The 13059-nt window shown below is 40.3% G+C and overlaps 1 protein-coding gene and 1 long non-coding RNA gene across 2 annotated transcripts in view; both read left to right on the top strand.

Annotated features, from left to right (window-relative positions):
- The first annotated feature begins 1946 nt into the window (after positions 1–1946).
- The window catches only part of LOC309496985 (stonustoxin subunit alpha-like), a 49485-nt gene continuing 38372 nt past the window's right edge, over positions 1947–13059 (top strand). Inside the window, exon 1 of the mRNA XM_082167195.1 lies at positions 1947–2144. The gene's annotated coding sequence lies outside the window, so the exon portion shown is untranslated. The remainder of the gene's footprint in view (positions 2145–13059) is intronic.
- Positions 5426–6089, top strand: LOC309497841. The gene is made up of 2 exons (XR_014205732.1): positions 5426–5714; positions 5745–6089. It is a non-coding gene; the product is annotated as an uncharacterized lncRNA (long non-coding RNA).

Raw genomic sequence — 13059 nt, 5'->3', positions numbered from 1 at the left:
ACTTATTTAATTCAATTCCAATTTACATTTATCAATCTTTTTTTCTTTAATACAGACATATGTGGTTTTTTTTGTTTTGTTTTTTTAATTAAAATTACATTGCATAACCCATAGAGATCGCACTGTCAGATAGTTTGGGAATATTCACACATAACGTATACACATAAAACATGATATCATAGTTTAAAAATCAAACATTTTAAAAGAGAACAATACATCACTGTTGTTTAAACCAATGAACATTAAGCTGTGTCGTCAGCAAGTCGTTTCCCATCATGCTTTTGATCAGCGCAGTCGGTGGAGAGCAACTGCGCTCGACTGCAGAATCTGACACGTGCGCCTTGCGCTCGCGAGAGATTTTTGACATGCGTCAGCATTACATCAGAGCAAGGCGGACCGCACTCGGACACATTTCTAACCGGCATGCATCTCACACTGATCACCGGTGATCGATTCTGCGCAGATTTTGCTCATCTCAAACAAGCCTATTGCCTTATCACTTCTCGCGTGTGTTTGGTTGTGAAACGTAGCTTGCGGATCAGACAGAAGTTGTCTGCGATTCTTTCTTTTGTGAAGTCATGCAGTGTGAAACCCCCTGTCATCGTTCCATCGTGCAGTGTGAACTAGAGGATGGATACCCGACCCGAGCCCGACGGGACCCACCGGTACCCGACGGGCACCCGACGGGCCGGGCCGGGTTCGGACAGATATTTAGAAATTATGTTCGGGTTCGGGTCGGGTTCGGTCACGTCAGCGCGATAAGGCATTGAACATTTTAAATTTAAAACAGCTTATTATGTAGGTAGCCAAGGTGCCTGATGCTTTCACTTGATGCAAACATTCGTTTTTTTTTTTAAAATAACGTTACATGTAAAATATTACCATAACATCTGTCTTCCTGTGTGTGGAAATTTGTTTATGTAGCCGTGACAACGAAACACATGCATGCGCGTCTGTGTTAAGTGCGCTTGTTTCTCCGTGCGCGCTGATGCACTCATCCTGTTGACATTTCCGAATGACTTCCTACAGTTGCTTAATAGAAGCGGGCTTTCCACACAAACAAACGTACATGTGTCATTAGTATGAGAAAAAAATGGGATTTTAACTGTTGGTCTCGGGTCGGGCTCGGACATAAATATATCTTTATGTCTGTCGGACGCGGGTCGGGTTCGGTTACTGCTCTGTCGGACGCGGGCCGGGCTCGGACAGAAAAATTCGGCCCGATCCGCACTCTAGTGTGAACACAGGAGCAACTGAATGATACCTCGGATAGTCATGCAGTGTGAAAAGAACTGTGACCTGACTACTTTGAAAATCGTGCAGTCTGAACTCGGCATAACCGAGACTACTTTCTTGAAAAACTTCCAGCGGCCAGAACTCTGACCAGGGAGGTGACCACAGAGTGGGTCAGTGTGTATGCACTATAGTGCTGGTAAGGATTGCATACAACTTCATGTCTTAAATGGGCAAACTATCCCTTTAAAGGTTGGAGTTTTCCTCTTTTTTTTTTAATTAAGGCATTAAGATCAATTTCCAAAAGATGATTTTTTATTCCTGTTTTTAGTCAACTTTGGCATGGGTATGTTCACTTATGCTAAGCACTTATAGGCCTGGTTTTAGATCAAGTCAGGATTAGTCCAATCAGTGAAGTCCCACATTCAAACGCATACATCACGCTCTGTCCCAAACGGCACACTTCTGCCGGACAAGGCTTGAGGGTTAAAATGCATGTTTAAACTGTTTTAACTGAAAGCATATCTTTTTCTAAGGCAGGTTTGTAGTTTTTATAAAAGATATGCTTTCAGTTAAAACAGTTTAAACGGCAGAAGTGTGCCGTTTGGGACAGGGCGTGATGTCTGCGTTTGAAATGTGTGACTTCACTGATTGGATCTGGATACAATTTTCAGAAACTAACATTTTGATCAATTCTACTCTGTATCTCACTCTAAATGATTGTATACTGCCAGAAAGCATTTCGAGGTCAAAGGGGCAATGACCACTGGGCCACCTCCCCTCCAACCTTCCTCAACATCCCTGAGAACACTTTTTTACTGACAACACACTTTTTCATGAGACATTTCCTCAGTAACAGAACTTTAACTACAGCCTCAGACTTCTTACCATATCAAGAACAGAGACTCCAGGTAAGATGTGATTTTAAAACAATATCAACAGGCAGTGTCAGTGTGAAGGTGTTGGAGTAAAGGTTCATTGAAAGGAAACGTTAATGCAAGTTTTTCAGAGGATAGACATTAGAAATTGTGAAACCATAAAGAGACTAGAAGAGAGACTAGAAAGTGCAAAGTTTGAATTAACTATTACATTATATTTTAACTTTTATATTACTGGAAAAATGTGAGGTTCTCTTAGAGGTATACATTCCTAAATCTTTCCTTTGTTTTAATAATCCATGCAAAATACTGTTTTAGTGCTGCATAGCGCAAACATTATCTGTTGTCTTAAATTAACATATGGTTAACTAGTGGGGGAAAACATCTGAATTGTAACATTATATTACATCCATGCAGTAAAGTAGGTCATAATATATAGTCTGTCTGTCTCATTAATGTTAATCAAACAATTGTGGTATCATGGAAAAAAAATTGCATATATATTTTTCCTATAGATATGGGTTTTGACTTGGTTTGTGCAAAATGTGATGTTATTATCAGGGATTTTACAGTATGGTTGCTTAGTGAATTTGTTTTGGAACCTTCAGAAAATGTTAACTGATTATGTGTTCATATTTTATTACTGACTATTTACTTGTCTTTAATAATCTTTTAAATTGACATTAATTATCTTATAGTTTTGCTGTAGTATCAAAATTGCAATAGATCATTTTGTGATAGTTCACTGGCCTCTGAACCACTGACCCGATCCAAGCCTAAGCCCTGCTGAAGCAGCTCTAAATATGTGCTGCGCTATTAAATGATAGATAAAATATACACAGTGACAGTAACAGAAACTCATACAATGCATTTTAGCAGGCTTAATTAACCCTGTAAGACCCAAATATAGAAAAACCTAAAAATATATATATATTTTACCTTTCAGGTGTTGTGGTAGGAGGCAACAACTCAAATCAAATCTCTTTGATGCAGAAAATAAAGAGTTAAAAAAAAAAAAAAATGTTATGTACCTTTTTAGAGAAATGTTGTAATATTGCAACATTGGGCTTAGTTGGGAGCAGAATTTCATGTATTTGTACTCATGTTGTCTGAACAACAATTCAGAACAACTAAGTGTTCATTTGCAGGTCTGATTGCTTACTTAGCCCCATAAAGGTATATATTAATAATATATTAATATAAGCTTTTAATAAAAAAATAAATAATAATAATCACACAGTCAATTTTTTATAAAGTCATTTATTTAAAAAAAAATATATTAAACAAGATAAAACTCTGGCTTTTTCTCGAATCTTCTTCATTCCCTTTTTCTTTTCATGACTGACTTTTATTGGTTGTGAAAGTCGTTCTTGTCCTCTGAAAAGCAAAGGCGAACATCACACTTGCTGCATTGCGTGTTGGTGTATCCTTTATTGCAGCGCCCTCTCCCTGTCTTACGTGGGAAATGTGCAACTTGTTCCTTGCGTACATCCAATGGGAGGTGTGCGCATCTCTTGGACGGTCTCTCCTGAGCATTCAGAGGGCTTTTTGATGTCACTGTCTGTGTTGCTGGGCTCCCTTTGCCTGGAGTTGGTTGTCCTCTCTTTGGAGTTTGAACTGTTGTGTTTATCAGGATGAGAGAGGATGCTGGCTGTGCCTGAAACTGTCTCCAAAAACACACTCTTTACAAACACATAGACTACGATTAACAGCCTTGTATAGTTACAGGTCTGCTGACAGTTGGCCTGTCTTTAACAGTTTATAAGTTTTCCATAACAACAGAGCTAATGTAAACTAATGAGAACGCAGGACAGTGATGATGATGATCCATAACAACAGAGCATAAACAAATGAGAATGTGGGACAGTGATGACGAACAACAGAGCATGATAATAATAATACATTTAATTTATATAGCGCTTTTCACGAACTCAAAGTCGCTTTAAAGGGCAGGTAGATAATAAAAACAATGCAAAACAAAACAAGATGCAGGCACAGATGAGAATGGAGGGGGCATGGGGCTAGGGGTAGGCAGAGGTGAAGAGATGGGTCTTGAGGCGGGACTGAAAGATGGTGAGGGACTCAGAGGTGCGGATCTCTTGGGGGAGGGAGTTCCAGAGCCTGGGAGCTGCCCTGGAGAAGGCTCTGTCCCCAAAACTGCGGAGGTTGGACTTGCGGATGCAGAGGAGACTGGCTGAGGTGGATCTGAGGGACCGTGAGGGTTGGTAGGGGGAAAGGAGGTCAGTGGGGTATGAGGGGGCCAGATGGTGGAGGGCTTTGTAAGTGAGGACCAGGGTTTTGTAGGTGATCTGGTGGGAGAAAGGAAGCCAGTGGATTTGTTTTAGGACTGGAGTGATGTGGTGCCAGGATTTGGAGCGGGTGATGAGTCGGGCAGCTGCGTTCTGGACCAGTTGGAGTTGTTTGATGTAGATAGAGCTGATGCCAGGGAGAAGTTAGTTGCAGTACTCCAATATAAAATGCTATGAATGTTTGCTGCCCAGTAATAAAATAAGAAATAAGGAAATCCACCTAATCTTTTGGGTTGCTGAAGGAATAAATTCTGAATTCTTACTGGGCCTCCGTTCCAAATAAAATCTGAAATCACTCGATTTAGTGACTGGATCTGAGATATATAACACTACGTCATCAGCATAGAGGAACATTTTCAGTTCTTTTCCTGCTCTATGGATGCCTGTGATATTGCAATTAGTATGAAAAGAGATTGCAAGAGGTTCTATAGTTATGGCAAACAAAAGTGGGGATGGGGGCAACCCTGTTTTGTCCCACGGTGAAGAGAAAGATATTCAGAACTAATACCATTTGTTTTTAACGATGCCAAAGGGGAAGAATATAAGAGTTTTACCCAGGACACAAAATTATCACCAAACCCAATTTTTTTTTATGTATAAAATAAATAGCCTCACTCAACACAGTCGAAAGCCTTCTCTGCATCAAGAGAGACTAGGGCTTCTGGCATGTATGAGTCTGATGAGGTATAAATTATGTTCATCTGAGTGTGTAGTACACTCTTGCCTGTCTCTAGATGGCGGCAGAGGGGCGTGAGAAGGCGTGACCGGGTGCTCTAACGCACCCAACTGCCGGCTGAGTCTGCTAGTATGGAGGAACCAGCTAGATCAGTCGGGAGCACCATCTAGTGTCAAGTCACCTTCATTTATATAGCGCTTTTAACAATATAGATTGTTTCAAAGCAGCTTTACAGAGATAATAGAAAATTACCGTAACAGATTGTTTAGGAAAGAAATGATATCTGGAGGATTTCCAGTCAGGATTTAGACCGTACCATAGTACCGAGACAGCTCTCGTTAGAGTCACAAATGATTTGCTCTTATCATCCGACCGTGGTTGTATCTCTCTATTAGTGTTACTCGATCTTAGTGCTGCGTTTGACACCATTGACCACAACATTCTTTTAAATAGACTAGAAAACTATGTTGGCATTAGTGGAATTGCACTAGCATGGTTTAAATCATACTTATCTGACCGTTATCAGTTTGTAGCAGTAAATGAAGAGATGTCTCATCGATCACAAGTTCAGTATGGCGTACCACAAGGCTCAGTACTAGGACCGCTGCTGTTCACTCTGTACATGCTACCCTTAGGAGATATCATTAGGAAACATGGAATTAACTTCCACTGTTATGCCGACGATACTCAGCTCTATATTTCTTCAAAACCTAACGAAACTTACCAATTCACAAAATTAACAGAATGCATAGCTGATATAAAAAATTGGATGACTCGTAATTTCCTACTTCTAAATTCTGAAAAAACAGAGATTCTAATTATTGGACAAAAAACTTCCTCACGTAATAACCTAGAATACTGTCTAACACTTGATGGCTGCTCTGTTAAGTCTTCGTCGTCGGTTAGGAACCTGGGTGTGCTCTTTGATACCAATCTTTCATTTGAAAGTCACGTGTCTAGTATCTGTAAAACCGCATTTTTCCATCTTAAAAATATATCTAAATTACACCATATGCTCTCATTAACAAATGCGGAACAATTAGTTCATGCTTTCATGACATCAAGGCTAGATTATTGTAATGCTCTACTGGGTGGTTGCCCTGCACGCTTAATAAACAAACTACAGCTGGTTCAAAACGCAGCAGCTCGAGTTCTTACCAGAACCAGGAAGTATGACCATATTAGCCCAGTTCTGTCAAAACTGCACTGGCTCCCTATTAAACATTGCATCAATTTTTAAATATTGCTGATTACTTACAAAGCACTAAATGGTTTAGCTCCGCAGTACTTGAGCGAGCTCTTAACGCATTATAGTCCTTCATGTCTATTGCGATCTCAAAAATCCGGCCAGTTGATAATACCTAGAATATCAAAATCGAATATCAAGATCCTTTTCCTATTTAGCACCAAAACTTTGGAACAATCTTCCTACCATTGTCCGGGAAGCAGACACACTCTGTCAGATCAAAGCTAGATTAAAGACACATCTCTTTGACATAGCGTTCACATAATACATTATAGACTTCTATAATTCAATGTTAGGCTGCATAGATTAGGTCAGCTGGAACCGGGAACACTTCCCATAAATCCTGATGTACTCGTTACATCATGAGAAGAATGGCATCTACGCTAATTTTAGTGTCTTTGTTTATCCCGAGGTTTTCCCGCAGCCTGCCGGATCCAGGCCGTTTCCAGATCTGATGAAGGACCTTCGCCTGGACCCGATGACAACGCAGTGCTGAAGTGCCAACTAGTCTCTCCCTATGGAGGATCCCTTTACCACTCTACAGATAAAGCGTCGTCGGGAAAACTCAATTTGCGTATCTACCCCGAATTGATAAAATAAAATTCTTAATCAAACCTATAAGAAAACACCAGTAATTTGTTTAGGCTTGGTTTGTAGGAAATTACAAACCTGCACACATATATTCAAACGCACATAACTATAGAACCAATTCTTAATGCGCATCTGAACGCCATCAGCGTTTCTCACAGGATCGCGCTTAAAGTCTGTGTAGAGAGAATGGTGTCGTCTTGGCGGCCCCTAATTTAATAACAAATGATCGTTGCGACGGAAGCGAATCAATCAAAACTAACTTTAGCTGGAAAATAACTTTATTAAAGAACCGCTATAAAGCCAAAACAATCTTACCTTAAATGATACGTTTGTCTCTGTAAAGCTGCTTTGAAGCAATCTACATTGTTAAAAGCGCTATATAAATGAAGATGACTTGACTTGACTTGACAGATATCATTTCTTTCTAAAAAGGAACACAGTTGTGAAGATACTGCCTTTTCTAATATCTTTGACAGAAAAGGTAGATTCGAGATCGGCCTGTAATTGACTAATTCTGAAGGATCAAGTTGCGTTTTTTTAACAAGCGGTTTAATCATAGCCAGCTTAAAGTTTTGTGGTACGTATCCTAGAGACAAAGAGGAATTAATGATATTAAGAAGAGGATCTATGACCTCTGGAAGCATCTCTTTCAGTAACTTAGTCGGAATAGGGTCTAACATACATGTTGTAGATTTAGATGATTTAACAAGTTTAGTAAATTCTTCCTCTCCTATAGCAATGAATGAATCAAATTTTTCCTCAGGGAGACTACAATGCACTGCCTGATGCAATACTGTAGTAGACGGTTGCATAGTTATAATTCTGTCCCTGATATTATCAATCTTATAAGTGAAGAAGTTATTACTGAAGGTCATTACTGCTGTGCTGCTTGGAAACTTCTGTGTTTGAAGCTTTCTTTTTCGTTAGTTTAGCCACTGTTTCAAATAAATACCTAGGATTATGTTTATTTTCTTCTAATAGGGTTGAAAAATAAGCAGATCTAGCAGCTTTTAAAGCCTCTCTGTAAGCAATCGAGCTCTCCTTCCATGAAATGCGAAATACCTCTAGTTTTGTTTTCTTCCAGTTGTGCTCCATTCCTCTGGCTGCTCTCTTAAGGGCCTGAGTGTGCTCGTTGTACCTCGGCGTTGGATTATTTTCTTTAATCTTCTTTAAGCGCAACGGAGCAACTGTGTCTAAAATGCTGGAAAAGAGAGAGTTAAAAGTTTCTGTTGCAATATCAAGTTCTTCTAAGCTATCCGGGATGCTAAGATGATGAAACTGATCAGGAAGATTATTGATAAAGCAATCTTTAGTGGCAGAAGTAATAGGTCACTAAGTCATTTTTTGTTTTTTCTTGTTTTCCAAAGACATTGAAATATGACTTAGGCAATTATGCTATGAGGCTAACGATATTTGAAACATGGAGTCGGCTTTGCAGCCTTGGCTAAATGTAATTTACACAAGACTAGATAATGATCTGAGATGTCATCGCTCTGCTGCAGAATTTCAACAGCATCAACATCTATTCCATGTGATAATATTAGATCTAGAGTATGATTACGACAATGAGTAGGTCCTGACGTCAAGATGGCGCTGCCCTGCTGGTGACATGGAGGAGGGTTCCTGCTGCAAATAGTTTGTTTACTCGCACTACTCGTTATGACTCCGTTTATGTTCCCGTTTTACGTCGGTGTCCAGTGGGCACACTGTGCAAGACATATGCTGACAGTGACTCGTGCTCTAAACTGTTTACTTTATATATGCGACATGAGACAGAGGGGAATGGAGCAGATAGCATTGGCGTGGCCAATCATGTCTGGCCAGTTCATCCAGTGTTTTGCGGATGGGATAATCAACCAGCTAACGTACAGCGGAACCGAGCTGCTGGCACTGCGAGACGGCGGAGTTCTACCATCGGCAGGACTACTCAACGACGTGCCCAGGGAGCTATATCGGCATAACGGCACAGGTCATCGTCGTGATGGGAAGACGAGGAAGAGGGGCAAGAGAGGCCAGGGGCTGCTATGAATACCGTGAGTCAGGCCTAATGATTTTTACTGAGACTTGGTTTAGTAAAGATGTACCAGATAATTTCGTACAGGTAGACGGGTTTTCTCATGTACGCTTGGACAGAGACGCAAACTCGGGCAAAGTAGGGGGAGGAGGAGTATGTATTTATATAAAAGACAGTTGGTGCTCAAACTTTGCAATAAGAGACACTATATGCATCCCGGACTTGGAGCTACTGTGTGTTACTTTACGTCCACACTACCTGCCAAGAGAATTTAGCAACATTTTTGTGTGCGCCGTCTATGTCCCACCAAGCGGGAATGCCAACAGAGCAGCAAACCAAGTTGCTGACTGTGTCCATCGTCACCTAAAGAACAAACCGGACACCCCAATATTGATACTAGGGGATTTTAACCACAGCAGCCTGAACAAGAGTCCACCTGGTTTCTATCAATATGTGAAATGTAACACCAGGAAAAATAACATTCTTGTGCTATGGTAATGTCAGGGATGCTTATACAGCCAGAGCCAAACCTCCCCTTGCCAACTCTGACCACAATGTAATTCATCTGCTACCTACATATCGGTCAGTCTTTAAGTCCAGCAAACCAGAAATCCGAACTGTAAAGGTGTGGTCGGACGATAAAACTGAGGAATTGAAAGGATGTTTCCTCTCGACAGATTGGGACGTCTTTCTCAAGGAGGCGGACATTGACAGGGCAACGGAATCCACAACTGCCTACATCTCCTTTTGTGTTGACTCCATCATTCCACAGAAAACTGTTAAGATATATCTGAACAATAAACCTTACATAACAAAAGATATTAAGGAGTGTATTAAGTGGAAAAAGTCTAACTTTAAACTTAGCGATACAGATGGAGTCAAAACAGCTCAAAGAGAGCTAAATAAACATATGAGAGCAGCTAGGCTGCAGCACAAGGAGCAGGCAGAACAGAACTTGTCCATGTTCAACTCCAAGAAACTGTGGGACTCAATTAGAGGAATGACAAACATGGAGGCTAAAAGTAAGCCACTGTTTGCTCAGGATGAGAGTTTAAAAGCAAATGCACTGAATCAATTTTATATGCGTTTTGAATCTGATAACAATAGGGACTGCTGTGATGTTTTTGATAATGTAAACTGTAATGTGAAAGACAGGATTTTTATAGATCCACATGCGGTAACCAAGGTTTTTAAATAAATGTACTTGAAAAAAGCGATCAGTCTGATGAAGAGCCTGCGTGCTCGAAACGTTACATACGCTATGCAATAGTTGTCTTGAAAATAAATACTTTTGATAATTTTGGAGCTTAGGTGTTGCCGACTTTATACTTTATTTTTCACTTGTTGTTTTTTAGTCGAGCACCCTTTTTGAGACTGATGTGCGTGCTTTTGTTTCATTTTTCTTCACTTTTCTTTTAAAGACATTTGCAGAGGAATTGACTCCGGTATGGCATCAGCTGTTCCAAATTTCTATTGATAAACATGTTGTACCTGAGATCTGGAAAAAGTCCACTATAATTCCAGTTCCAAAAAAGGCATGATTATAGACCTGTTGCATTAACTTCCAATGTCTTCAAGGGCCTGGAACGACTTATGTTAAATGTACTTCGCTCAGAGGTGGAGCCAGTATTAGACAAATACCAGTTTGCATACACAAAGAAACGAAGTACAAGTGATGCCATATCAACTATAATGCACCTTACATTGAAGCACCTTGAAACCCCAGGTGCATATGCTAGACTGCTTCTTATCGATTTTAGCTCTGCTTTTAATACAATTCAGCCACATATTCTCCTAAGAAAATTAGCCTTTCTGAATGTAAATCCATTTTTTATCAGGTGGTACCACTCATTCCTTACTAAGAGGCCACAGCAGGTGAAGTTTAACTCCTCCTTATCAAATACAGAAATATGTAGTACTGGTGCCCCTCAGGGATGTGTCAGTTCACCATTTTTGTTTATTCTGTATACATATGACTGTGTTAGTTCTGAGCCTAATCAATATGTGGTGAAGTTTTCGGATGATACAGCTGTTCTTAGTCTGCTCACTAAGAACTCCGACTCATCCATTCACAGAGATGCTGTGGACAGGTTTGTGGACTGGTGCGACAATCATAAACTACAGATTAACACCTGTAAGACTGTAGAAATGCTCTTTGATCCCAAATCAATTGGTGACCGAAGCCCTGTGACCATACATGGCAATAACATTAATCAACAAAATTCATGCAAGTACCTAGGCATTCACATTGATAGTGATCTGAGCTGGCAGACACAGGTAGCCACTGTCTGCGCTAGAATCTAGGGGTGTAAATCGGAGCCTACATGACGATTCGATACGATATCGATTTCTTAAGCCAACAATTCGATTATTTTCGATACTTCAGAATTCCCCGCGATACGATTCGATTCGATACGATTCAATACTAGATTTTTACATGATATCTATTAAGTTTCAAATAAATCAACAAAAATAATATATAATTTGCCTTTTATTGAGAATACAGAATACAATTGCATGTCACAAAGAAATGTATTTTCCACCTCCACGAATGAATGTTGTTCATTATGTCGCCTTGTTGAGGTAAATTGTAGTTTTCCTTGCTTTACCCCGGTCTTAAAGTAAAAAAGATGACTGTGAAAAATTGTAGAATTGAATTAAATACATTTATGGTGAGATTACTACAATTTATTTAATTAAACGCATTTATGGTGTTCATTTTGACCACGAAACATGCGCTGTCACTTTAATTCAGCGCGTGCAGCACAGCAGAAATAGACTCGGTGTGGAAACGATCTCTGCACTGCTGTATACGCACCGCGACTGGAACGGATAAACGGACCGCAACCACGTGCAGTGTGAGAGCTCTGACCTGTTAACATGGGTACTGAAAAAAATACGCACTGCAAACGGAGTATGTGTGAAACGGGCGCAATCAGACAAACGGCAACATCTCTTACCACTGCTCCATCTGTTTTCCTGAAGCCAAAATACATCCACACCACACCCGTGACTTGACGCCGACTGGAGTGTGTAACATTTCACTGTCATTGCCAGCTCGCTCTGAGGGATCCATCGCTCTTGAAAGTCAGACTCAACAATGTGTGTGAACATAGGTAGACTGTGAAACGTAACGCGTGTGAAGCGGTGTGAAGTAGAAGACAATAATGAGGTTAGCGCCACCCGCAGCTTTGTAGGTTGTACGCATATGTCGGAGCGGATGCTGAAAATAGACAGGCGGCAAAATAAACACATTAATCGATACTCTTGCGGACGCATCGATGCATCGAATCGTCGGCTGTATAATCGATGCATCGATACGAATCGATTAATATTTACACCCCTACTAGAATCCATCAGCGCCGCATTTTACGCAGACTGCGGTTGTTTGGTGTCAGTAAAAACATAATGTTAATTTTTTATAGGGCAGCAATAGAGTCTATCGTACGATATGGTATCACCAGTTGGTTTGGTAATCTGAGTGTCAAACTTAAATCACAGATTCTCAACCTGGTCAGAGTAGCGGGCCAGAGTACCCCCCCCCCCCCCTTAAACCTCAGGAACTGTTCAATGAGGCTGTCATTACTCAGGCAAAAAATGTTTTAAATGACAGTTCCCATGTTCTGTTCAGCGAATACTCGCAGATGCCCTCAGGGAGAAGATACAGGGTCTCCTTATGTAAATACAACCAGTTCAAACATTCCTTTGTCCCAGTGTCAGTTAAGCTCATTAATGAGCAAATGTAGGGAGGTTTTACCAGGAATGTAACATGTAACATTTAACATGTACCAGCATCTTTTTTTTTTTCTTTTTTTTTTTAAACTCGTACCAGCATTTTTAATATGTATTAACATTTGTAGTGTGGTTTCAAATGTGTACTGTATTGTGCACCGCACTTTAACATGCACCAGCACTTTACTGTGCATTGCACTTTAAATGTGTATTAGCAATGTACTTTAAGTATTGAAGCTCTGATCCTCTTGCACTTTGGTCCCTATCTGGTTGCCAGTTATGTACCCTCTCCTTTGTTTGGATGTTTTATGTTTTATGCTGTCTATATGTTTTATGTCTGTTTATGCAGCAGTACCCTGTCTCTAAACCAAATTTCTCCC

The sequence above is a fragment of the Leuciscus leuciscus genome (genome assembly GCF_965113295.1).
Source record: "Leuciscus leuciscus genome assembly, chromosome: 4".
Classification (NCBI taxonomy): domain Eukaryota; kingdom Metazoa; phylum Chordata; class Actinopteri; order Cypriniformes; family Leuciscidae; genus Leuciscus; species Leuciscus leuciscus.
This window is presented reverse-complemented; position numbering and strand designations above follow the sequence as displayed.